Here is a 25,149-nt window from a genome sequence, read left to right as displayed (position 1 = left end):
TCACACTTCTGTGGGCAATTAGGAGGAGAAAGGCTCCCAAAGAAAAGAGAGGAGATGAGAGGAGAAAGGAGAGGGAGGAGAGTAGACCTTTTGAAGACAATACTGAGGATTATCGAGCGCACTGGGCCAGGACTGGCACCTGGCAATGTGGAGGAATGCGTGCCCCCGGTGTGCGAGTGATGATAAATTGTGGCTTCTCTGGTTTAAATTTATGTGCATCTTGGAAATCTTGGGCGGCAGGATTTCAGAACTGATAAAAAAAGGATTCTTACTATTCGCTCCTTCAAAAGACAGTTATTATGCAGAATTACACACACCCTCCCACACACCAATCGTGTCCTCTTTCAGCCTCCTGCTTCAGTCTCTCTCTCTCCTAAACTAATATTGACTTTGCTCATGAATGACAGAACTGCAGTCCTCCACGCTCTCGCCCTCTCTTCCCATCTCATTGTCTGTTTCCCTTATTCACTGTCACACCTCACGCACATACTTTGAACACCAGGTAAGATGGTTGCTATGGTTACGGGACCAGGGTGGACACCTAGGGACACTTTCTCTTGACAGAAATGTCCCCTGTGTGTACGTGGGTGCGCTTGTCCTGCAAAGATGGCAATGTGCCCAAAAAAGGTAAGAGCGCGTGTTCCCACCATGAGTTTGTAGCAGTACAAAGTGCCCAGTTTACAGAAGCTCGTGCGGTAAGAGCTGCGTTACTTTTCCAGCTGATTCTGAGGTTTTATTTTGCAATCTTTCCTTGCTTATATTTTGAACGGGGAGAGAGCAAAGCCAAGAAGATTTCTTGGTAGAAATGTGACATTCTGCCTACTGATCTCCTACATAAATAGCTCCTGCAAATTTCATTCAATTGTTCACTTTTTTTTAAAAATTTTTGACAAAGCCAGCTGCAAGCCACGTGCCAAACCTGTTGCTGAGGAAACAGCAAACTAAATATACATTCCCTTTTCTCTTTAGATGGTGAAATAACAAAGCTGAAAAAGTAAAGATAACATTTTCTTCTATTTGTGTGTGTGTGTGTGTGTGTGTGTGTGTGTGTGTGTGTGTGTGTGTGTGTGTGTGTGTGTGTGTGTGTGTGTGTGTTTGCGTGTGTGTAAAAGAAGACTGATTACGTTGCTTTCCAGCCCAGGAACAGATTAGTCAGCGTTCTGAGACCATGACATCATCTGAAATGTTTACACGTGTAATTATAGACAAGTGAGAAATACATCTGTTGTACTAACACACACTCACAGTGGAGAAATAGAAATGGCTTGCAGTAATACAGTAATTACATATGAGGAGAAGCGCTTAATAATGGGGACCATCTGATGATGATATTTAGATTTGCAGCTGGCTCAACAGAAAGGGCCATCACACTGTGTCCTGCACCTGTGCTCTTCCAACATGCGTGTTAGAAATAATTCTTCTTCACGTCATTGTGTAAGCATTTTAAAACATGTTTTGGCAAATGGAATGGAGAAACATCAAATGTCAGAGATGCTGAGAACATTTTAATCCACTGTAAATGAAAAAAAGAAATCAACACATGCGTGAGTTTACCGATTACGTGCTTATCAGTCAAGCCTCGTAACTGGTTTTGGTGATAATAAAGAAGATCCCAACAATATAAGAACATAAACATACAGTACATGCAGCAAGGGATTGATAAAAGGTTGCAGAAAACATGCAAATATCTCATTAATTTCTGTCAGTACCAGCACCCTCTAATAAGCAGGGATTCTAAACTTTAAAATGTCCAGGAGAGGGTTTACAGGTTTACCAAGTGTCTGAACGAAAAACAACAATTCAAACCAGTTGTGTGATGCTACCTGTGTAGAACTACTTGTGTTGGTCCTAACCGGAGTGAAATCTTCTAAGGAACACATTTCATTTAGCATATTGCACTTTGAGCACCCCCTAATGGTCAACGTGCATGTTAACTTTTTTACTTGTTTGACAGTAGATTTCTAAAGATGTTTGAGCTCATTTTAATTGAGAAGTATTTAAATGTAACAGAATATTTCATCTTTGATGTCTCCGTCTCCATCTTTCCTGACATTTCTCTCCCTCCACCTCTGGTCTTTTATCCTGATTTTTCTGCTTTCCTTTGGGGGTCTTTCCATCCTTCTCTTCCTTTTGTCTCTCCCACTTTCTCTGTCTCTTTCGTCTACATCCCCTACACCCTGCACCACCCTCCTTTGCCCTGCTCCCTGTGTAATGAGTCTAATCCATCAGCCAGACAGTATTAATCGTATTCCGATAGCAGTGTGTTCACTCGCAGCTCGCTGCTGTCTCTGTCTCTACGAGTCAATAACCCCAACGCTAACACCTACACACTGCCTATGACAGATAGGCTCTGTGTGTGTGTTTGTGTGTGTGCGCACGTGCACGTGTGTGTGTGTTTCTGCATGTATTTGAATTTTAAAACCAGCTCAGCACTATGACCAAATTTACTGCAGTCTTTGCCTGGAAGAGCGTCCAAAACACACATGAGATGTAGACACAAACACACACACCACAGCTAAAATGACCACCACTGGATGAGTTGCCAGACCACTTGGTCACCACAGGCCCTTGGTGAGTGACATCATATCCTTTTCCTGTTTGCCTCTTACACTGCCATACAATAATAAATAGAAAAGATAAATAGAAAGTGACAGCACATGATTGTGTGTCTGGGTCCATTTGTGTGGGTTTGTGCATCTGCTTGCATGTGTGTTTGCGTGTGTGTGTCTCTGCCTGCCTGTCCGTTGCCAGGTCAGAAAGTTTTTCACCCACGTCTTTGACCTGATCTGCCACAAACTCCATGACCCAATAAGCTGAAGCAGCAAGCAGCCACCTCCCTTCTTGTCTGCCTCTTTTCCATTTAAAACTTCAACTTCTTACAGAGAGAGAGAGAAAAAACCATCTCTGGTGGATAGCGTATCAATCTGGTGCCCAACGATCCTTTGTCATTTTCAGACTTAGCTTCGCCATCAATTTTTCCCCCACAATTCACTTCATCCATCAATTGCTGCACCACTCTCCTGATCGTTCAATCATTGCATCGGTCTTTTCATACATCAATCATTCATTCGTGCTATTCATCTGTCATCCTGGAATCCTGCTCAGTCAGACGACCAGAAGCGTTGGACTTAAACTAAACGCTTAAGCTTATGGAGGGAGAGGTGAGAAGGAACCCTAACCTGGATGTGCATTATATTAGTCTGACACTTAAATTGTCACCATTAAAACCTAACAGCCCATCTGCTGCTTTTTGCTGCTCAAACCAACCAGAGATGATAACAAATAAACAACTAAACAGCACAAAAATGGTTTAACAGCTATGAAATATAGAGGTCAGTTTTTCCCCCCTCTAGCAACATTTTTGGTGAGATTGACAGCTGCGCTTAGGAAGTGATGGTCTGTGGTTGGGGAGAGTGTGTTTGTATATCAGGAATGAGGGGTTAGTGGATCTGTGGAAAGAGGCAAAACATGTGAGCAAGAGTGCGGAGAGTAACAGAGGACTGCATCGCCGATGACTTACTCACCCTGGTGTCATTATTCACAGTTTACAAACCGTGACAGGACAGGCAGAGACAATCACACACACACACACACACACACGCACGCACGCACGCACGCACACACACGCACACACACACTCTTCTCTTCTCACATCTCTTAATTCAGCAGTTTGTGCGGTTTTGTCTTTCCTTTCCTGTGTTTACCCAGCAGCTTAGAGTGACATGCTGGCAAGGCCTCCTTGCAGACACACAGACACAACACCCATGCACACATGTCTATATAATCATGCTGATACACACACACATACTCACAATATATCTATATCTAGATAGATAGATAGCTAGATAGATAGCTAGATAGATAGATAGATAGATAGATAGATAGATAGATAGATAGATAGATAGATAGATAGATAGATAGATAGATAGATAGATAGATAGATAGATAGATAGATAGATAGATAGATAGATAGATAGATAGATAGATAGATAGATAGATATGTGATGTTGGTAAACTGATATATTTAATCACATTGAGAAAAGTAAAAGAAAGGGGTGGTAGATGTTTATATACTAAAAATGAGTGATTTTAGCCCATTACTAGGTGGTTGCTAGGCGTGTATATTTTTTGGATATAAATTAGATGTTACTGTTGTGTAATTTAAACAATAGGATGCTTTCATAATGTGTAGGTGCATAAAGATTAAAGCCGAGTCCACACTGATGATAGCTAGTTCCAGGCTCTGGTTGCCTAGGTAACCCTCTAATGTATCCTGCACTCTCATTGGTAGTCGCTTTAATCGCTCACCCCTGGAAGTTGAGAAATATTTATCTCGGGTCCCACCCAATTCCTTTTGTCAGTGGTTGTTTTACCTGTAGTTGCTGAAAACAGGTCATTTTAGCCTGTTGTTAGGTCGTTGCTAGGCAGAATGATGACATTATAATATGTGATATAGATAAGAACCTTCCAGGACCTGAGATGTACCTGTGTGCCAAGTGTGGTGGCTCATCTCCTGGTGGGCTAGGAGGGGTTTGTGGGCAAAGAAACATACAGACTGACAGACAGAGATTTGCTGTCCCAGAGTAAGCTTTATTTAGTGTGTAGTATAGACTAAATAAATCTTATATACAATGTGAGGAAAAGGATGCGTGGATGCGTATGCTCACAACCTCATACCAAACTCATACCAATTCAATTACATTTTCATATTATTTTTTGGGGAGCCAATCATCACTAAAGAACATGTCATAAAAACAAAGTGAACATTCAGAGTTGTCACAATGGTATTTAAAGCGCGTTGACTGATTCACATCATTAACTCAGGCATTGACTAAGATGCAAGAAAAAAAAATTCCACCTTAAAAGTCAGTAGCTATATTTATTAACCTTCTGATACCCAAGGTTTTGTTTATGTTGGATTTTTAACTTTTCTGCGCTATTTGGGAGAGGTGGACCTGATAAGTATAAAATCCTAAGCATCATCTCTGAACAGGGAGTATATTCTCATATATGGGGACAATGGCTTTACTTTACAGCATCACACAATAAAGTGACCAAGGTTTAGCAAAATATAAAACACTTTATTTTAATGTCCCTATATGAGTACAGGAGGTTGACCTTGACTGCATGGTCTGTTATAGTTGATTAATGTATATAAAGCAGTGGTTAGCACCTGAAAAATGAGCCAAAATGGGAGCACATCTTTGCATCATACGTGTTTAAACAAATCACATTGCCACTGTGCTTTATTACCCATAAGTAAAATGCTAACATACAAGGAATTTTTGCTTCATATCTTTCCTCCTCATATCTTTCTCAGTGAATTTAGGGTATTCAGTGGTGAGTGACATCAGTATGACAGCTGGTCTACAAAGGAAGCCTCTGCAATGTAATTTCCATTCATCCATTTCCTTAACTGCAGGTAGCCAGTCCATCACAGGGCTGCAATGTCATTTGTCTGTTAAAACAATAAAAGAAAAAGAGTTTCTAATGGATTTAGATGAATTAGATTCCTCTTTACCAGTATGAGTTCTAGCACATCCAAATGTAAAATACACAGATGCTCCTCCAGGTTTGTTGTAGCCTCATGGCTTCAGTTCAAATGTTCACATTAAAGCAGGCAAAAGTGAGGTGGTCATCATGGGTAAGAGCTGGGGCCAGATCACATTTCTCCCATCAGGCACTATTAGAGTGTGTGTCACCATCTCTGTGTGTTGTGTGTATGTTAGAGACAGAAAGTGTTTCCTCCCCTGAGGCCTCTCACTTAAACTCAGTGTGAAAATGAGCCTCTTGTCAATCGTCTACTCGGGGCTGTTTAGGGAAATGAGCGATTCATCAGTCAGCTGCTTGGCTGTGAGTGGGTGATGAGGCTGTGGCGGTTTACAGTATCTGACCCGGCACCTGCACAATGCTTTTAGACCAGAGAGAGAGAGCGAGAGAGAAAGAGAGAGAGACCAGGGGAGGAGAGGAAGACGGAGGGGAGGGGCCAGCGGTGAAGACAAAAAGATGGAAGAACAACATTTGTGGCCATCAGAAAGAAATCCAAGCGCTATTCAGAAAAAGAACAAATTGGCAGAAAGGCATAGTTTCTGCTTTTCTTTTATCGCTACTCCACCTCCTCTTCTCTGTCTCACTCCAAATCTATTCAAGATGTCTCCAGCAAACCACCCCCCCGCACACACACACACACACACACACACACACACACACACACACACACACACACACACACACACACACACACACCCATCTCCCCCACCCCTCTATTTGCCAGCTCCTGGCAATTGCAGGCTAGCTGAAATATTCCTCTTCAAATAGTTTCTCTCCGTCAATGTTGTCTTTCTTTCATTCACCACCGTAGAGGCTTGGGTCACACACACTTGTCACTCTGGACCAGCTGTCCTGCACCATCTGTCCACTGTCCGCTCAGAGCGCACACACACACACACGCACACACACACACCCACACACACACACACTGCAACTCTGGTGCTGAAATGTGGCAGTTACTGGCAAAGACGCCATGCCCGGGAACAATTTTTGTTCATTGGGCATGTGTCAAAATAAAATACAATACTTGAGACTGATAGAAGGAAGATAAAGAGTGAGAGCGGCGAGAAGCAAAAGACAGGAAAGAAAAACAGAGAGCAAACAAAAGCTGAAGATCCATTTCCATATGGCCGACAGTGTGAGAATGAGAAGCCACGCATAATCCAGGCTACTTGTAGGCTTTCTGGATCGCTTGTTGGTGTTTTTAATGCATTTGTGCTACATTTTACTGAAACACCATATGCACCGAAGTGAGCAAGATTACCGCGTGTGCTCTGCATTCCTCTGAGCAGTGAGTTGGAAAGACTGGCCATGAAAGCAAACAGCGTTGGCCATTAAGTCTCCTGGACACCAGCCAGACAACACACACGCGCGCACATATATGTGTGTGCACATATGTGTGTGTGTGTGTACATATATGTGTGTGCACATATATGTCAGTACATGAGGGCTGGATTTTGAGAAACAGATCTTCGGTGATTGCGTGTTTATTTGGGAAAAACTAACACAAGCCAGTCACAAGACATTCACAAATTCCAAAGTTTTACAATGTTAATATTTAAAATGACTGTTTTTAATGACTTCCTGATCTCTGCCTGTGTTGCACTCTTTCTACTAAAGGAAAAATATTCATGTCCATGGCACTAATATGTAGTTGATATCCAGCATTTACTGACTCCATTCATCCATTCATCTTCTTAACTGGTTATCCAATTCAGGTTTATGGGAGAGTCAGTCATAGAGTGAGAGTAAGCTTGAGTAGGATAATTAAGACACATCTTGAAGTAGCTTACTAATGTATATCCTTTTCCTGGTGCTTTAAATTTCGAAAACAGCAACAACAGTTTTTTTAAGCATGGTTAGAGCAATCAGACATTGCACTTTATGTTAGTGTAGAAGTCAGTCCCAATGAACATTTGAAGGAATTCTGTAAAGAAATCAAATTCCAGCGAAAAGGAATCTCACAAATCTCGCAAATTGTAGGCCTGCAAAATAAGTCAGAACATCAGAAACATCTGCAGCAAATATGAAACAAAATTGTATGGATGCAACCAGCCAGTGTTAGGAAATATGTGAGAGACTGATGATAAAAAGAAAATGTTACCACAGGTGAACACCATGAGTCAATACTCACACATTACTACTGACATGAATTATACCTGAAATCCAATCTGTTTTGAGTTGCCCTGTTTTTTCTTGCTTCGATTTTTCTCTTCGTTTTTAGTGGAATACATTTAGTAAATAATTTAGGCCAGGAAGTGGCAATAATTGGCAGCAGAAGAGTAAAAGCAGGTGAGGGTGAGAAATCAGCATGAAGTAGTTCATTTTTGGGAGTATGAGCTTATTTTTAAATACTATGAATGTTCATTTAAATACATGTGAACTTATCTTTGAGCTAGCTCTTATGAAATACAGACTCTCACAAGACCATCAACACCTTTCCCCCGAAACACCAGACAGAGCTTCTCCTCATGGTGTTTGATCACACGCACCCCGACCAGGACCAGGGCTGCTTTAGAGCACCACATCACATTTCCCACATTTCCACTAAACAAGTTGAGACACCTCAGCTCGAGGCTGCTGCTGAATCCAGACCTAAGTGATGCCACTGTTCCATTTACTAACCACAGCACAACACAAGCAGCTCAGTCTGAAATACAATCCTGCCCGGTTACAATGTCCACCATGAGGTTTGTGTCCCAAATATAGAGAATATGTTCAGGTCAGGGCTCAGGAATGACTTTAGACAAGCTGCATACCACGGGCAGGGAGATAGGAGGCGCTGTGCAACACAAACACATCAGCTTGTTTTCTGAAGCCTGCCGCTGTTAACTAAATTAGATTAGCAGGATGTGTGTGTGTGTGTGTGTGTGTGTGTGTGTCTGTGTGTGTGTGTGTGTGTGTCTGTGTGTTTGTGGGCGCACTAGGAGTGTCATATTAGTTGGTAATGCATTGGACAGCTGTGACACACATGCCCACCCACATGTACACACACACACACACACACACACACACACACACACACACACACACACAGAGCTACACACTTGCATACACATAAACTGATTAACATTTCAGAATACCAACCTCCAGCCCCGACCTCTCAGAGATTGATTGACATGGCGACTGTTTTTAAATTCATAAGTATGTGTGTGCATGTGCGAGAACCTCTATGCATATGTGTGTGTGTGTGTGTGTGTGTGTGTGTGTGTGTGCACGCACCAGTAACACAACATTGAATGTGTGTGTTTGTAATGGAAGAAGTGGACTGATGTAATGAGGCTGTAATAAGGGCGAAGCTTAATCCTGGTGAAGACAGACATATACCTCTCACCCCTATGCACGCGCGCGCGTGCGCACACACACACACACACACACACACACACACACACTTGACACTTTTTTCTTTCTTTTTCTCATACTCTTCGAATTCCCCCTCCTTCTTCTCTTTCTGCTTTTACCCCCCCTCTTTTTCTTTGACCACAAACCCGTTTTGGCTACTCGTTTTTACTTACATCTCTTTCTTTCCTTCCTTGCTACCCCTCAATTTCCTTAATCTTTTCTTCCGTCTCGTTCTCAATTCTTTCCCCAATTTTTACATTCATTTCTTTTTTCCATAATCTATATTTCCATTATACCTTTCCACATCTTTTTTTGTCTTGTTGTCATATTATTTTTCTATCCTTCCATCTGTCCTTCCCAAGGTAACCTTTGGGCTTGAAAAATAAAGCCTAGAGAAGCAAAGACAAAAATCTGGAATTTTCTCAGTTTGTCACTTGAGACTGACTCTAAAAGTGACTCAGTCTCTCTAGATATTCATATTGAAATGCCAAACTTTACAGCAGGAAATAAACATGTTTATAGCCTGTTACAAATACAGTTTTAACCGGACTCTATGCACTCCTATGAAAAATTAAGTACATCCCATGATTCTAAGCTTGTAAAACCACCATTAACAGCATTAACTTGAATAAATCGTTTTTGTATGACTATCAGAATTTTGGCCACTCTTCTTTACAATGCTACTTTCGTTTATTGAGGTTTGTGAGTGTGTGTTTATGCACAGCTCTCTTAAGGTCCTGCAACAGTATTTCAATCAGGCTGAGGTCTAGACTTTGACTGGGCCATTGCTTCACCTTGATTCTTTTCTTTTTCAGCCATTCTGTTGTAGATTTGCTGCTGTGCTTTGTCATGTGACCCAATGTCAGCCAAGATTTAGGCGCCGTTTACACGAGACCGTTTTCATTTTGAAACGGTGTCGTTTTGATGCGTTTCGGCCTTGCGTTTACACGACAACGGTGTCGTTTTGATGCGTTTCGCCCTTCTGTTTACACGACAACAGAGTGAAAACGATGTGTTTCAGAAACGGGGTCCAGAGTGGAGCGTTTCAGAAACGCACCGGCTTGCGTTTTCGTGTAAACACTTGAAACCGGGGTGATTTGAAAACGCTCGACTCGCACATGCGCACTATGGTTGCGACGGCCAGTTTTTCGCGCACGCGCAAACTGATAAACAGTACTCGCGGATTCACGAGTGCTTCTTATGCTTTTCCTGTGTTTTTACCGTTTTGTAATTCAGCGTTGTGTGCAGCAGCGATCCAACCTCATCATCGGTCCACACAAAACCTCTCACATTGGCCGTTTTGTAAGTAATGAACAATTTGCCGCACTACCTACTGTGTCACTCCACGCATGCGCGTCTTGCGTAAACAAACTTTGCAAAGAGAAAACCAACGCCAACTTGTGGCCTGGCATGGGAACTACATCGTTTTCATCGTTTCACATGTCCTCGTGTAAACGCGGATCGTTTCTGAAACGCCATCGTGTAAACGAAAGGCTGAAACGCATCAAAACGACACCGTTTCCAGTGAAAACGGCTTCGTGTAAACGGCACCTTAGTCGTCAAACTCAACTTCTTTGTCCAAACAAAGTTGAGGTTTGTAGCACAACTTTACCCACTACCAATGTGCATGGAAACAGATGAAGCTGCAACAATACTTTTAATATAAAGAACAATTTTATTGCTTGACCAATGCATTTTGGTTAAGCAGTGGTACAAGCATTTTTCTTCTACAACTGTTGCTGGAGGCACAACCCTTTTACCTTTACAAACAAGCCACACTTTAGTCTTTTTCTAATTGTACTGTCATGAACTTTTTACACACTAACTGAGGTCTGCAGTGTCTGAGATGCAGCTCGTGGTTTTTTTTGGAGTTTCTCGGAGTGTTGCATAGTCTGATGTTTAGCAGCACCTGTCTGTTACTCACCCTGTCAGTATCGATGGAAGCAGTGAGGGGTGCTTTCCTTTGACGTGACTGTAAATGTTTTTTGTTGTTGTTGTTTTCTCCACTACTTTACAAAAACTCACCTTTTTAAACAGCATTAGGGCTCAAAATTATGAATTATTAGGGGCATGGCCTCTTTCAGGCACAGATACATCGTTGATCTAGACGTCTTCGCTGTGTTTGTGGCATCTGTACCTTATGAGCGTTTTTAGTTTTATTAATCAACATTTAACATGGCTCGCTATGTGGTTACATGCAATACGACTGCATCCATGACGTCTGTGCTACAGTTTTGTTAAGTTACATCATGGTATTTTATTGGTATTTTACTTGGCACTAATTGTCGGTTCTGTGGCTGTCAGTGTGCCCATACAGTTTATGGATGCAGAAACCAAGCTTGCTAATGCTTCCATTCTTTACATTTTTTTGTCTGTCAAATCAGCCTCTCATCCAGATGTGGTCAATTTTGGCCCCAGAACATCAAGATGGAAATGGCCGTAATGCAAAACTCTAGGCTTCAAAGCAGGACTTCACAGACTAATGGGTGATGTCACGGTGCATATAAACATCTCTTTTATACAGCCCATGTTATTTCTTTCAACCTCCCTTTATGCTCTGCTTTTCTATCCTCTTCTTATTCATTTCCTTCTGTCCTGTGTCCTACCTATTTCTTTTCCTCTGCTCCATTCCTTCCCTTCTCTGTCCTTCTCCCTTTCTCTCAGTGAATACCAAAGAGGGCACGCATGCTTCCTTTAAGTCTTCCACATTAAGCAGGGCAATAAAACACTACCAAACATGCACACACCCACACAAACATGGTGTAGTTTAAGTAGACGAGCTACTGTGGTTTGTTCCAAATAGTCTAAGCCCATTTCACACTCCAGACACACATTTCCCACCACAATTTATTGTCCTGAGGTGGCCACAACAGGACACATACATTCTATCTCTCGCTCTCTTTCACGCTCACACACACACGTATATGAAGACAAACACAAATTATGGTGATTTCTCGCTCGGTCCAGGTTTTTGAGGCAAATGTTATTTTCTGTCTTGGGTTTCACCAAAGGAAATGATTCCCTACTGGTTTAAAGATTTAACAGCCTAATTCTTGCATAAGACCATTTACTACTGTCAAGTCATTTTTATTTGATTTTAGAGTTCCCTTTAACATCAAAACAAGGACAGTGAATATGGCCAGACAAACAGCAAACTATTGTGACTGAAGTGGTATCAACTCATGAGTTGCTTTAATTAGCGGTGGTGCTGTTTCATGATGCCTTCAAGTGGCTTTTTTTTTTTTTTTTTTTTACTATGTTCACAAGAAGACGTGACACTTAGAACAATGGCGTCCAAAACTTTGAAAACTGCTTTTTTTTCTCCTTCCTTTTTTCCTTAACATGCAAGTAGAACAAAAGCACAAAAATCACTCAGTTTGCATTTATAATATGCTGTGTACATACATTGAACATACTTGTACATGCCCACGCTGCAGTTCTGTTTGGTGTGTTCATACTGTGGGTAAACTGCTTGCATGCCGGAGCTGTTACTATATCAGATTTTTACTACAAAATAATTTCAAAGTAATTTTATTCTCACAAGACCAATTGGGAAATTTGAAGGGGAAAAAAAAAGGCTATCAGTCAAATTAATTCTTAGCTTTTCTCCTTATAGGAATTCAAAAGTATAAGGAAAGTGGAAAAATATGTAAAAATAAAACAACCACACATAAGGGATAGTAGTATCATATGTGTATTATAGTATATGTATAAAAAAATATATTGGTACACTGCAGGCTTATGAGGTTCAACAGATGGTAAAATTGTTCAATATGTACAAACTAGATTTCATAGTCTCTATATATATTTTACTGACAACTATAACCTGCAGAAACTACAATTTCCAACAGAAAGTGCTGTGCTTTGCATAGCTTCCCACATATGGGCTAGCTTTGCAAAGCACTTCATTGAGTGCTTGACTGACAGGTGATCTGCAGGAACAACAGAGGTCAAAAAAAGCACAAAATGACCACTTGTACAAGAACTCGCAAGAAAAGTACTTGAGTGCAGCACCAACCACTTTTGAGGAAAATGGTGCAACTTTAACCACAGTGGTTATATTCATTGTGCCAGCCAACGTGGATCTGGTCGTAGCAGACTGGAGAGGCTGGCATTGTGAAATTGTTTCTTTTTAGTGCAGGGGTCTTGGGAGGCCCTAGTGAGGCCACAGTGAAGGCGTTGGAGCAAGCTGCCTGATTAGAAAGAGAGCACTCTAAATACTGACAGGCAGCACTTGAGACAGGCTTGGGAGAGCAGGGGTCCTACTGAGCTATTGTCACCCACCACGCAGGTTAACAAGACGCTGCACCAGCTTTTAACCTCTGTCCTTCATTTTGTCGGCCTCACTCTCGCGCATGTGCTCACATAGATGCTCCTCCTATAACCTTTGTCTATTTTAGTGTTTCTTTCTTCCTCGCGCCTCCTCCCAATTTCCCCTTTTAAAGATAAAGGCAAGAAGACAGAGCAGTGAATAAGAAAACAATTCCCTAGCAAGGAAATAACAGAGGTTTTTCTCACCTCCAGTAATGACTTTATTCCCTCTACACATTTCTTTTTTTATTGAAATATACTGTTCATTTTTATTTTGCTGATCATCCATTTATATCTCTAGGTCTTGCCCATATCCTCCTCTCTTTTTTTCTTGTATAGTACTGTGCAAGAGCCATCTCTCATTTCTTTATATTTTGCTAGTAAAATGGGAAATAAGTGCAGTGATTTATTGAGATGCGCAAACATAGATGGGAATACAGTATATAAGACAAAAACAGAGTTTGCACAATTATAACGAGCTTAAAAGTCAATATTTGGAGTGACCACCTTTATTCTTCATCAGAGCCTGAACTCTCTTAGGCAGCTTTCTAGTAATTTTGTTAAGTAGTCTTTAGGAATAGTTCTCCAGGCTTCTCGAAGGACATTCAAAGCTCTTCTTTGGATGCCTTTTGTTCTGTTCTCTGTCAAGATGATCCTACACTGCTTCCTCTGTAGATATTGATGACAATTCAAATAAAAAATTTCAAATCTGAATTCCTCACTCGACTAAACCTGTTGCCACTGATTTTCAGTCCAGTTCTTGTGTAATGTGGCATACCTCAGCCCTTTCTCCCTGTTTCCCTTCCTTAAGAATGGCTTCTTGACAGCCACCCTTCCACTGAGACCATTTCTGATGAGGCTTCAGTGAACTGTAGATGGATCCACTGAAGGGCCAGATGTATCTCTCAGGTCCTGTGTCAGGTCTTTGCTCGATTTTTTTTTTCTGTTTCTTCAGGACATAAATTTTAGATACTGATCATCTGCTATAGATAGTTTTTTAGGCCTGACACTTGAAGAGTTCAGATGCAAAAGCCTAAACGCCACCTCTGTCAAAAATGAGATGATGATATTTCCAAACGTACTATACACCAATCAAATAATTTCATGTCATAACCTGCTAAATACCGCCTCCGCCTAGCCTGAATTATCTGTGTGTTGTCAAAAGCCTTAAACTTTCCATTGCCTGCAAAAGCCTCTACATCCTTAGAACCAATCAGAACGCATTATTGAATCACGTGACTTGACGTATTATCTGCACTGTGCTGCATTGAGGAGCCGGCTTTTGTTGGAGGTAAAGATTATAAACACAGCTGTAGGTGAGTCTAGTGTTATTTTGTGTGTAGAAAAATGTTTGGCAATCAAATTTCACTATTTAAAAGCAGTAAAAGTTGTAATGAGATTTCCTTCAGTGAACCTGCGGAAGGATCATTAGCGGCTGCCTAACCAGGCAGTGGAGAAGGCACGGCAGGTCATGGGCTCGGCGTGTACCCGCATGTGGGTGGTACTGGTCAGAGCCCCCTTTTGCGTCTCTGTGTCGTCACGACCACTACGGCATAGTAGCTACTATTCTGTTATTGTTAAACCAAATATGCTGCCATTCTGTGCTGTTGTGGTCGTACTGTGTGAATCTATGTAGAGATATTTTTATGATAGTCTAATATTTGGGACTTTTGATTCAATTTTTGATTCACACTGGGCAGAGGGTGGACTGAAGAGAATAACTGCATGTCTTTTCTGAAAATGTAGGGCACATAGGTATGGATATGGATGAACCTATCCACCCCCTTGATCCCCAGAAATGGTGAATTCCTAATTTTTACTGTTTACAGTTCAATCAAAGGTGACTTTTACCACTTTTAACTGTCTATGTGGAAGAAGTGGCTTTAAAAGTTTTTGCAAACAAAAGAATCTCTGGATTTAGCCAGTTTTGCCACAAAACACAATATTTGTTAAAAAGTAGGGAATTTTTGAAAAAAGGGCAGTTTGTTCTCTCGATAATAACCCCACCATTGCTGAAATTGCTGAACTTCACCATAAGAGCCAGATAAAAAAAAAAAATGTTCTTTTAATAGTGTCCAGGTGGATTTAGAGGGTTTTGCATCTGATCTCTTCACTTCTTCTTTTGTCTTCCACTTGTCCAATTTCCTCAAAATCTTTAAGGACACACTGCACACGATGCCAAGACATGCTAAGTTTTCTGAAAATAGCTCTTTAGAAATCACCTTGCTGGTGCAAACATGCTATTCTCTGTCAAACTGTGTTATCATAGATATTTTTCAAAGATTCAACTGAAGAAATGGGAACAACTTATGCATTTTTGCTAGTAACAAAGTGCCCAAAGAAACATTTTAAAATTTATTTTTTGCGAAGTTGTCTGTTATGTGTAGCCACAACACTGGTTCATCTCTTCAGTTAGGTGCCTGTTTTATGCTTGAATAATTCATAGTTCGGTGTTAAGTGGCTTAACAAATGAAAAAAACATTCCTCTGAAAATGGTCAGGTACAAAGGACTGGACTGAAAATGAGTGAAAATCAGCCAGAACTTTGAATGACCTTCAGAAAGCCTGGAAAACTATTGCTCAAGACCACTTTAAAAATTACAAGAACATCTGACTTCTATATAAAAAGAAAAGAGAGATGTTCAAGACTTTTGCACAGTACTCTATATCTCTCCCTCTTTAGTGTATACAGCCATTCATAACTCTAGGTTATCATTTCCATAAGCTTTCAATTCGAGCCCTTATAGAGGACAGAATATAAAGAAGCTGCCCTGGGGCAACATGCATGGATGCGCACGCACAAACATGTACACACACAAATGGACACAAGAGACAACACAAGAAGCACTCATAAACAAACTTGACAAAAACAAGCACATACATGCTATCAAGCAACTTTTTAAAAAACAAAAACATACAGCCCGTTCATCTCTGGTTAATGTGCAGATGCTAAGAGGTATCCAAGAGACACTGGTAATTATGAAAACACACACAGACACAGTAATCAGGGATTTCCCTCCCTGGGTTTATCACTCTGAGTTGACTCCACAGAAATGAGAGTTTATTTCTTTATAGCCTTACTGTTTTCTTTCTTTTACTCTTGACTTCAGCCTCTCTCTCTCTCTTTTTATGTCCGTCTCTTCTTCCGTTCTCTTCGTTTTTCTTGTCTGTCTGTCCGTCACGCCTGGCTGCCATTCTGTCATCAGTCTCTGTTGCTCTCTAAAAGCTCCAAGCTGCCCTCAGGGCTCAACTTATAATATTACAGTACACCTCATTTCTTTTACTCTCTGCCTTTTTTTGTCACACACTCAGACATGCATGCACTGACACACGCGCGCGCGCGTGCACACACAGAAGAAAGCCGTACAATACCAGCACTAAGTGAGCACAGAGCCTCTGGAAAGAAGCATCTTAAAAGGCCTTTGGGGTGTCTGTCACACACAAAAATAGCAGCTGTTTGGATTAATGTCTTGGACCTCTGGCCAGATCAATAAGCTCTTTGTTGCATGCAGTGTTGTGTTACAATGACCTTCAATTAATGAGCACTTTCGGGAGCAATTAGGAAACAGTGTTTGCTCAAAAAAATAATTTGAATTTTACAACACAATGAAATGAGTTGCCAGATTTTTATTTATTTTTATTTTTTTGTATTTTGTGTTAATATTAATGCATCCCAAGAAGATTAGCATCTGCTAGGCTGGCTAAAACGAATCCTAATGGAGAGAAAAGTATCACACACAAACTGAATATTAATGCAAGCTGAAACAGAAATGTACACATCTTCATCCAAATCAAACCAAAGAACAAACTGGGTTCTCCGCACTGCAGCATACTGCATACTGTGTATGCATGAGAGGCTGTGCATCTGTGTGTGTGCGTGTGTGTGTGTGTAAAGCATAATAGTTAACTGTATCATACCCCCTTCAGTTACTTATGCGTGCATGTCTGTGTGTGTTTACGTGTGCACGTGTACCTGCATGCATAAGCGTGGCGGGGCGTTAGGAACTGCTCTATTGATGAGAGAATGAAGTCATTTTTCAATGTGGGGTTAAGCGCTGCATTATTGCCGCCTCATTTGGCTCCTGTGGGCCACCATAGCCCTCCTGTCTGGTTTCCATGGCACAGAGAGAGAACAGAGAGGGGAATGTCCCTGCTTACCAGACTGCAAGTTCATCCATCAGCTCACACACACACACACGCACGCACGCACGCACGCACGCACGCGCACACACACACACACACACACACACACACACACACACACACACACACACACACACACACACACACACACACACACACACACTCACAGGGGCAGGCAATAAGGGCTTATCCCACTCACAGTCAACTTTCCCACAAAGTTGCAACAAATCAAGAGCAGCAGCGCTAAGTCTCCTAAAGCCAGCCAATATCACATTATACACCAGCTTGGATATACTGAGCTGCACAGAGTGGTGCGCTGCTGTAAAACCAATTCAGCTAAAAGTATAGAGTTTCTCTTACTTTGACAGTCCACCGGGGTTCTATTGTAAACTTAGGAAACCTTAGAAAGTCCATAAAGCTACTGAAAGGAAACAGTTTAATTTCTCAGTCATCTGTGTTTACTGCTGAATTTCCCGCCGTCCTTTAGTATGAAAGGGCTGAGATTTGCTGTGCATTGAGCATGCTGTACTTCACAAACACTGTAGGAATTGTTTGCAGTAATGGGGTGGGACGAGCAGGCTAAATGCGCACAAGCACCTTTGTGAGTGTGTGTGTGTGTGTGTGTGTGTGTGTGTGTTTGGGGGTGGGGCGGGCGAGTGTATGTTGGCTGTTTGAACAAGCACTGAACGTGAGCCAACCATGTCAGTTCACATAATAATGACATTCCTCTGGTGATATCATACAGAGAAGATAGAGAACAGCTTCACTGTAGAGACAGAGAGATGGATGAACTGCCCTCTTTCATTAATGTAAGCACTGCCAATTTTCTTGCGCTTAACAGAGTTCAGCAAAAACATCCTACAAGCTGGGTCCGTCTTTTGCTTCCCTCTTTTTTAATCCCACGGAGGTCAAAGCCTTCTTCTTCTCTTGGTTTACTGTAAACATCACCATGTATCACTGTCATATCTGCACATTTATCTTCTATAGAGGGCCAGTATTCCCGCAGTGCACTATTCACCCTTATTCACTCACTCACGCTGAGCACAGAGTGCTTTCAGATGCATGCTTGCGCATGCATCTATGTATGCATGTATGCACACATGCTGACATGCACACAAACATTTACAATCTATTGTGTTTCAGCCTGTGTGACATTTTTATGTATTCAAACTCATTTATCCTGGAGACACAAAAGAATATGAGTGCACACACACTTCAACTGTGCATGCACGAGAGCTGTTAAACACAACATGTCACAGTAGGCTGTGCTTAATCATGAAAGAAGGATTAAATGTGCATTATTGCAAAGTCGGAAGATATACAGTAGTTCATTGTTTTCTAGTTTTACAATAAGAACCTCAACAACTAAAGATTTCAGCAAGTTCTCACTCCCAGTGTGTCAAATACTTCCATTCTGTCTCAACCTCTGGTGTTTCACAGGGTGTTCTTTGCTGTTGGTACCATAATGCACCAGGTAACTTGCAGGAAACACACAATGCGAAGCCGTGCCAAACATGTCTTTTTTTTTTTTCCAACAGGTGCTTCACTAAATTTAACCAAATACTTTATTTTACTCAAGCAAAATAGAGTGGTAACTAACTAACTATCCAAGCAAAACAGAGTAAAACCTTTGAACAGGACAGAAACCTCAGCTGCTTGGCTAAGAAACTCAGTTGTCCCTCCTCCTAATGCAGAACTTTATATATGACTATCTGTCTCCAGTATTGCGGTGACCCCCGTGTCAAGGCACCTATACAAAAGGACACTTTGTGCATATCTCTCCAATTCCAGTATTGCCTGGAAGAATGTCATCACTTGATCTCTCAAATGACAAAATATTTCTGATTTCTAACTTATGGCACACAATCCAAAAGCACTCGATCTTGGAGGTTCCTTGTATTCATTGTATAAATTTGGTACATAGCGATATGGTAATTAAGGTGAGCACGACTTTCTAGCGTTACTACACATACTTCCAGATGCTTGAGCCAAACTCATTTATATACAATAGTATATAACAGGACCTCAACCATAAAAACTCCAGCATAAAATGATTACTTTTCTATAATTTTTTTTTGTTTAATAGTCCGTTAGTGTCAGTGTTTCTTGCATGCAGAGTTTTGTTGTTCTTTTATGTCTTTATAGAAATAGGACTTTAATCTCAATGAGATTAGCAGATTTTAAAAATGGTCTATAAATCACTTGCCCACATACATTTACATGCACACCCCACAGAGTGGTGGAGGGGGCCCTGTAAAGCAGACATGATCCATTTGGATCCATCTCTACTTCCCCTGTTTCTATAAAAAGCCCGGTGTCAAATAGTGAGATCTCCTGTCTTCTTTCCCAGACTCCCTGACGAGGTGTCAACCCTTCTCAGCTCCACCTGACACAGAAGCCACATACCAAACATCCTCATTCCTGTTTGTGGGTATCACTGGGACTGCATGTTGCTTCTGTTATCACCTTCCTATCTGCAGTTTCTCTGTTTGCCTATCGTGTTAAGACCTAACAGTCAAATAAAACCACTGCACATGGGTCACACAGAACAAAACCCAATGGGAAACTCAGTATGTTTCCTCTGGCCTCGCTCATCATACTGAGAGGCATTTGGTTCGAGACTATTGCACTGACAATCAAAATGCCTCCTGTAATGCTATCATCACAGAGCAGCACCCGTGGCAACTGTATTACACCCATTCAAAGGACACATAACTTTATTAACTCACACACAGCGTGACATGTCTCTAAAAGCAGCAGGCTGTGCAGGCTGCCTGCCATCCTGATAACATAACTTTATTAGCCAGTCTATTGACACAGTTGCACACAGCCGCCTTGCAAGCCCAACAAGTTCATTAAGTTGTTCATGGCTGGCCTTCAATTTAATCAATTCAGCAGAACTTTATTACTAGCAACACTGGCATACAGGACACATCAATGGCTGTTCTGTTTTCGACTGCCAGTAAAAAAGCTTGTAAGACAACATGGAGGAAAAAAGGCAAGCAAACTCATGCACGTACAGTCAGACAAACATGGCAGCGCGGAGCTTTCATCACATAACATATGAACTTTGACAAAAGGAAGAGAGCAGGATTTAAAGAGCCACTTCAGCTACATTTAAGAAATTTATATTCCTTTTTAAGTGATATGAAATTCTTCAGTGAATCCAAATAATTTGCATATCATTAATTTAAGTACTTGATGCAAAAAGTCTTCTGTAAGACCATTCTGTGTTTGTGCAATGCCCTGCTTCAAATGTCAGCAATACAACTGAGCCATTTAGAGCAGGATTCACCTTTAAACTAGTTCTGATGTCACAAACAGCACTCACAGGTAACTTTAAACTCCTACATATTCCTGCTTCGACTCATCACATACTGACACTTAGTCAGGAGCCTTCAGTGTCTTATTTTAGCAAACTGCCTAATCCTTTAGCATCATTTTCAACCTGCAGGGCACTGCTCCAGAATATGGATGAGGATGTATAACAACTGACAAAAGTCTAGATAAGAAGGCAAACTGAGAGGTTGATAGCATAATCACATGGCTTCCACCAAGACACGGGCTTTGAATCCCCTATGCGACTGATATTTTTTTCTACTTGAGCTTCTCTGCCGATCACACCCTGTCACAGGGCGACTTTAATAACTCACGAGTACCTCACCGAAGTTGCGTTTGACTGATTTTCACAAAAAATAAGCATTCATAAAAAGAGTGGTATTGAGGATTGTAGTAAATATGTATTTAAAGTCCCGTAAAAGAGGAAGAAAAAATTGTTTTTTTCAATTTACATCCAAACCACCGGAGGTAAATAAAAAAATAATAACAGTAAACATTCTAAGGCCAATATTCAAATTAAATAAACTCATTTTATTTTGTATTATAAAATGTCAACATGTCAGCACATAAGCATATGGACACACACACACACATGCGCACACACACACACAGACACACACACACATACACACAGTTGGATTCCTAGACTCGGTACCATGTGGCATTTGCTTATTGAATATTTTCCTCTGGAACACATTCATAATTTATGGAGAGATTGAATCTGTCTCCACAACACACCCACCCTGACCCCCTCCCTCCCGTCATCCTCCCCCTCGCGGTCTTTCCAAAACCTCTGTCAGCCTTTTTCACTTCACTTCAATAAACTTCACTTCACTTGCTGTGACACAAAACAAAAAAAGTGCCTCTCTTAAAAAAGAAAAACAAAAATTTCAATAACCTTAAAGATACTAAAATAAACGTATATCTCTACCCCCTGTTTTTTTTTTCTACTTTTTTCTCTCTGTATCACATTGTGTCTCTCTTTCTTCTCTCTTTCTCCAGGGATTTCAGAGCAAGTGATGTTACTAATTGACCAATCAGATTGCACTAACAAGCTGTCAGACTGCGTTAGGATCATCCGCCAATCACAGACGGCTGAGTTGTCTCCCTGGGCAACAGTTAGCCAATGACCTGCAAGAATCTGACTGGGAGCGATTGCAATCAACCACCAGAAGCTGTAGTCAGACTACATACATACTAACACGCACGCACACACGCACAAATACATACAAATATGAAGTCTAAAAGTCACAGAGTCCATCAATACAGACAAGACAGTTATTTTCAAAGGGCAAATAATGTGTGTGTGTGTGTGTGTGTGTGTGTGTGTGTGTGTGTGTGTGTGTGTGTGTGTGTGTGTGTGTGTGTGTGTGTGTGTGCCATTGCAGAAAAAGAAAAACCATGTTACTCAGGAACAAAGACTTTGCTGTCCATTAGTGGCCAAAAGCTTGAGGGCAAGTATACAAATACACAAACACACACTGAGCTTTATTCATTTCAGTGTCTCTTAAGACCATCTCGGAGAATGTAAAAAGTCACAGCAGCCTTTTTATGCTGTCAGAGCCTCATGCTCTCTCTCCCTCTCTCCTCTCTCTCTCTCTCGCATCTTCGAACTCTTTCTCTGTTTCCATCAATGTGCCAGTCCTTAACCTCCTTTCCTCTTTTTACTTGGCCTCCTGACTGCCTCTCCTTTCCTTTCACCATCTCTTTACAGCTTTTTTTTTAAACCACTTCTCTATGCCTTTGTCCTCTTTCTTCCCCTTTTTTCTTCATCTCACCTCTTGGTCCTCCTGCCATCGAACCAGTCCTACATTTTGGAGCATTTATTGACTTTTTCTGCATCTTTCTTTCTCACATCTCTCTTTCCCCTTTTTGCTCATCCCCGATTTCCTCTTCTGCCCTGAGGGAGAAGGAGTTGTAAATATGTCACTGCTTTTAGGTGACAGCGGGTTGCCTCTTCAAGCTGCGGACACTGGTCAGTGGAGCCTATGCCATTACACACACACACACACATACACACACACACAAAAACACATACACAGACGCATATTCAGCTCCTGTCCCATGACCGCAGTTGTGATCAAGGATTGACACACTCACACACATATGCACAGCCAGCTTGTTAGTATGTTAATTTTCACTGTGCATATAAATGATCATCTGAGCACAAACAAACACACACAGTGGCCATCTGCTCCACTGGGGTGTGCGTTTCCATGAGTGTGCGTGTGTTTCCGTTACATGTCCAGGGAAACTCAGACTTAAACTCAGACATAGCCGCGTGAACATGCACCATCATGCTTCCATCACCGCCGAGGACGTTACAGCAATTTCCAAAAGTCTTAAACTAACCTTAAACCAAACCTTCAAACTTCAATGTTCTGATTTACATTATGAGGGCAAGCTGTGTTGTATGTCTCAACAATGTGACTGCTTACATAGATTTATGTCCCCACAACATGAGTAATACAAGTTCACACACACACACACACACACACACACACACACACACACACACACACACACACACACACACACACACACACAGTCACAGCAGCAGTAGGAAAACCAGAGCCCTGGGATCAGCGGAAAAAAAACTGAGAGCATGATGATCGCTGGGATTCCAGGGAATGCTGCATTACCTCATAACACACACACACGCACACACACAACACGCGTGCACCGAAAGAGAAGATGATTGTGTAATGGAGACAGATAGAAGGGTAATCCCAATTTCATCTTTCCAGAAGGGTAGTGGATTAAAGGGGGATTAGGACAGTATCATGACAAGATTATAACACACATGAAGCTCTGCTGTGCTAAGCCCATTACTCCCTTTTCTTTCTTTTGTCCATGCATGCATATGTGCGTGTTTCTGTGCATGTGTGTGTGTGTGTTCGTGCCTGCGTGTGTGTGTGTGTGTGTGTGTGTGTGTGTGTGTGTGTGTGTGTACGTGCACGTGCAACTGAGCGAGCGAATTCTACAGGATGAAAACGTGTAGAGTCCCTCAGCCTTTTCCTTGGGGAAAGTACAAATGCAAGGAAGTGTGTGTGTGTGTGTGTGTGTGTGTTTGGGGGATGGGGGGTGTTTGTTGGGGTTCAGATGTATTTCTGATGCTTCATGCCACATATGGGTCACTGCTGCTGCCCCTCGGGGGTAAGGGGAGGAGTTAGAAATTGGGGTTTTGGCCAAGGGGGGACGAGCAACATCAGTGGTCTTAAATCTGTGTTTTGAACAAGGTTCAGTGGGCTTTTGAGTCACAAAACACTTGTGCGAAGCTGGAGAAAAGCCCAGTTTGGTCGATCACGAGTGAACTGCAATCATAATGACCAAATGGAAGACTGTAATGACCACTTTGCAAGCAGGAGACAGATCTCCATCGGAGTGCCTTAAACTCGTGTGTTTCTGTGTACAGTAGTGGTGCAGGTGGCATGAAGAGCTGTTACAGTAAGTTTATGGGCTATGTGAGAAGGCTGCAACGAGAGGTCTAACAGTGTGTTGTTATTTTTGGTCCAGGGTTCTTAGGTAACTAAAGGCGCACAGACAGACAGGCAGAAGGCCAGGATGGCAGACAGACAGCCTGACAGCAGTGGATTTTTGCAACCTGTAGTCAAACATTACCTTTACATTTTTATTAATCATGCCGAAATGATGATTTGCAGACTTTTTTTTTAATCCCTGAGTGAAAAGCAATTTTTAACACATGCTCGAGTCACACGATTCATCACAATGGATGTCGAATGGATGTTTGTTTTTAGCATGACAAATTGTGATTTGTCCAGGGACAACAGATGAAAAATAGCCTTTTGGCTAATTCTGGCACATTTACAGGATTGTTTATTAATGTGCATTGTCCCTACTAAATAAATAAATTCATTCATTCATTTGAGTCTGCAGGGTTTCTTTTCTTTTTTAGTAAAACGTTGTCCCTGCTCAGGGCATTAATAAGTCTGCAATCAAAGGGCACATGTAGTGCACACACATCAACTGATTGGTTCGATAAAACAATTTGACACTTGAAAAGCTTATTTCAATAAAAAACATTTCATTTTACACATCGCATCCTGTAAAGATATTTATTGTTAGTAAAGTTAGTTACTAAAATGGAGCCATGATCAGTGTTCTTAATGTTATCAAATTACATATTGTAAAAAAATAAAGGTCTTTGAAACAAATATTTTAGTGACTGATTGGCGGTTTGAAATCATTTATTATTTATTCTTCTATTTGTGTTTTCTGCTGTTCTGTTGCTGTTGCAACACTGTAAATTTCCCACATTGTGGGACAAATAAAGGATTATCTTATCTCATCTCATTTCATTTCATCTCATCTTATTTTATCTTATCTTATCTGTCAAGCAAAAAGAGAAACGATGAAAAGAGTTTAAGGATTTGCTGCTATTGACCAACTAGTGATGTAAACTACAAGCTAGGTTTGGTTGGATGGTTACGAATGTGGGATTCTC

General features: G+C 41.3%; 1 protein-coding gene across 2 annotated transcripts in view; it reads right to left on the bottom strand.

Annotated features, from left to right (window-relative positions):
* The window catches only part of slit2 (slit homolog 2 (Drosophila)), a 115,538-nt gene that overhangs the window by 49,707 nt on the left and 40,682 nt on the right, over positions 1-25,149 (bottom strand). The window lies entirely within an intron of this gene.

Source organism: Archocentrus centrarchus, chromosome 1 (assembly GCF_007364275.1).
Source record: "Archocentrus centrarchus isolate MPI-CPG fArcCen1 chromosome 1, fArcCen1, whole genome shotgun sequence".
Taxonomy (NCBI): domain Eukaryota; kingdom Metazoa; phylum Chordata; class Actinopteri; order Cichliformes; family Cichlidae; genus Archocentrus; species Archocentrus centrarchus.
The sequence above is the reverse complement of the archived record's forward strand: the minus strand, read 5'-3'. Positions and strand labels throughout refer to the sequence as shown.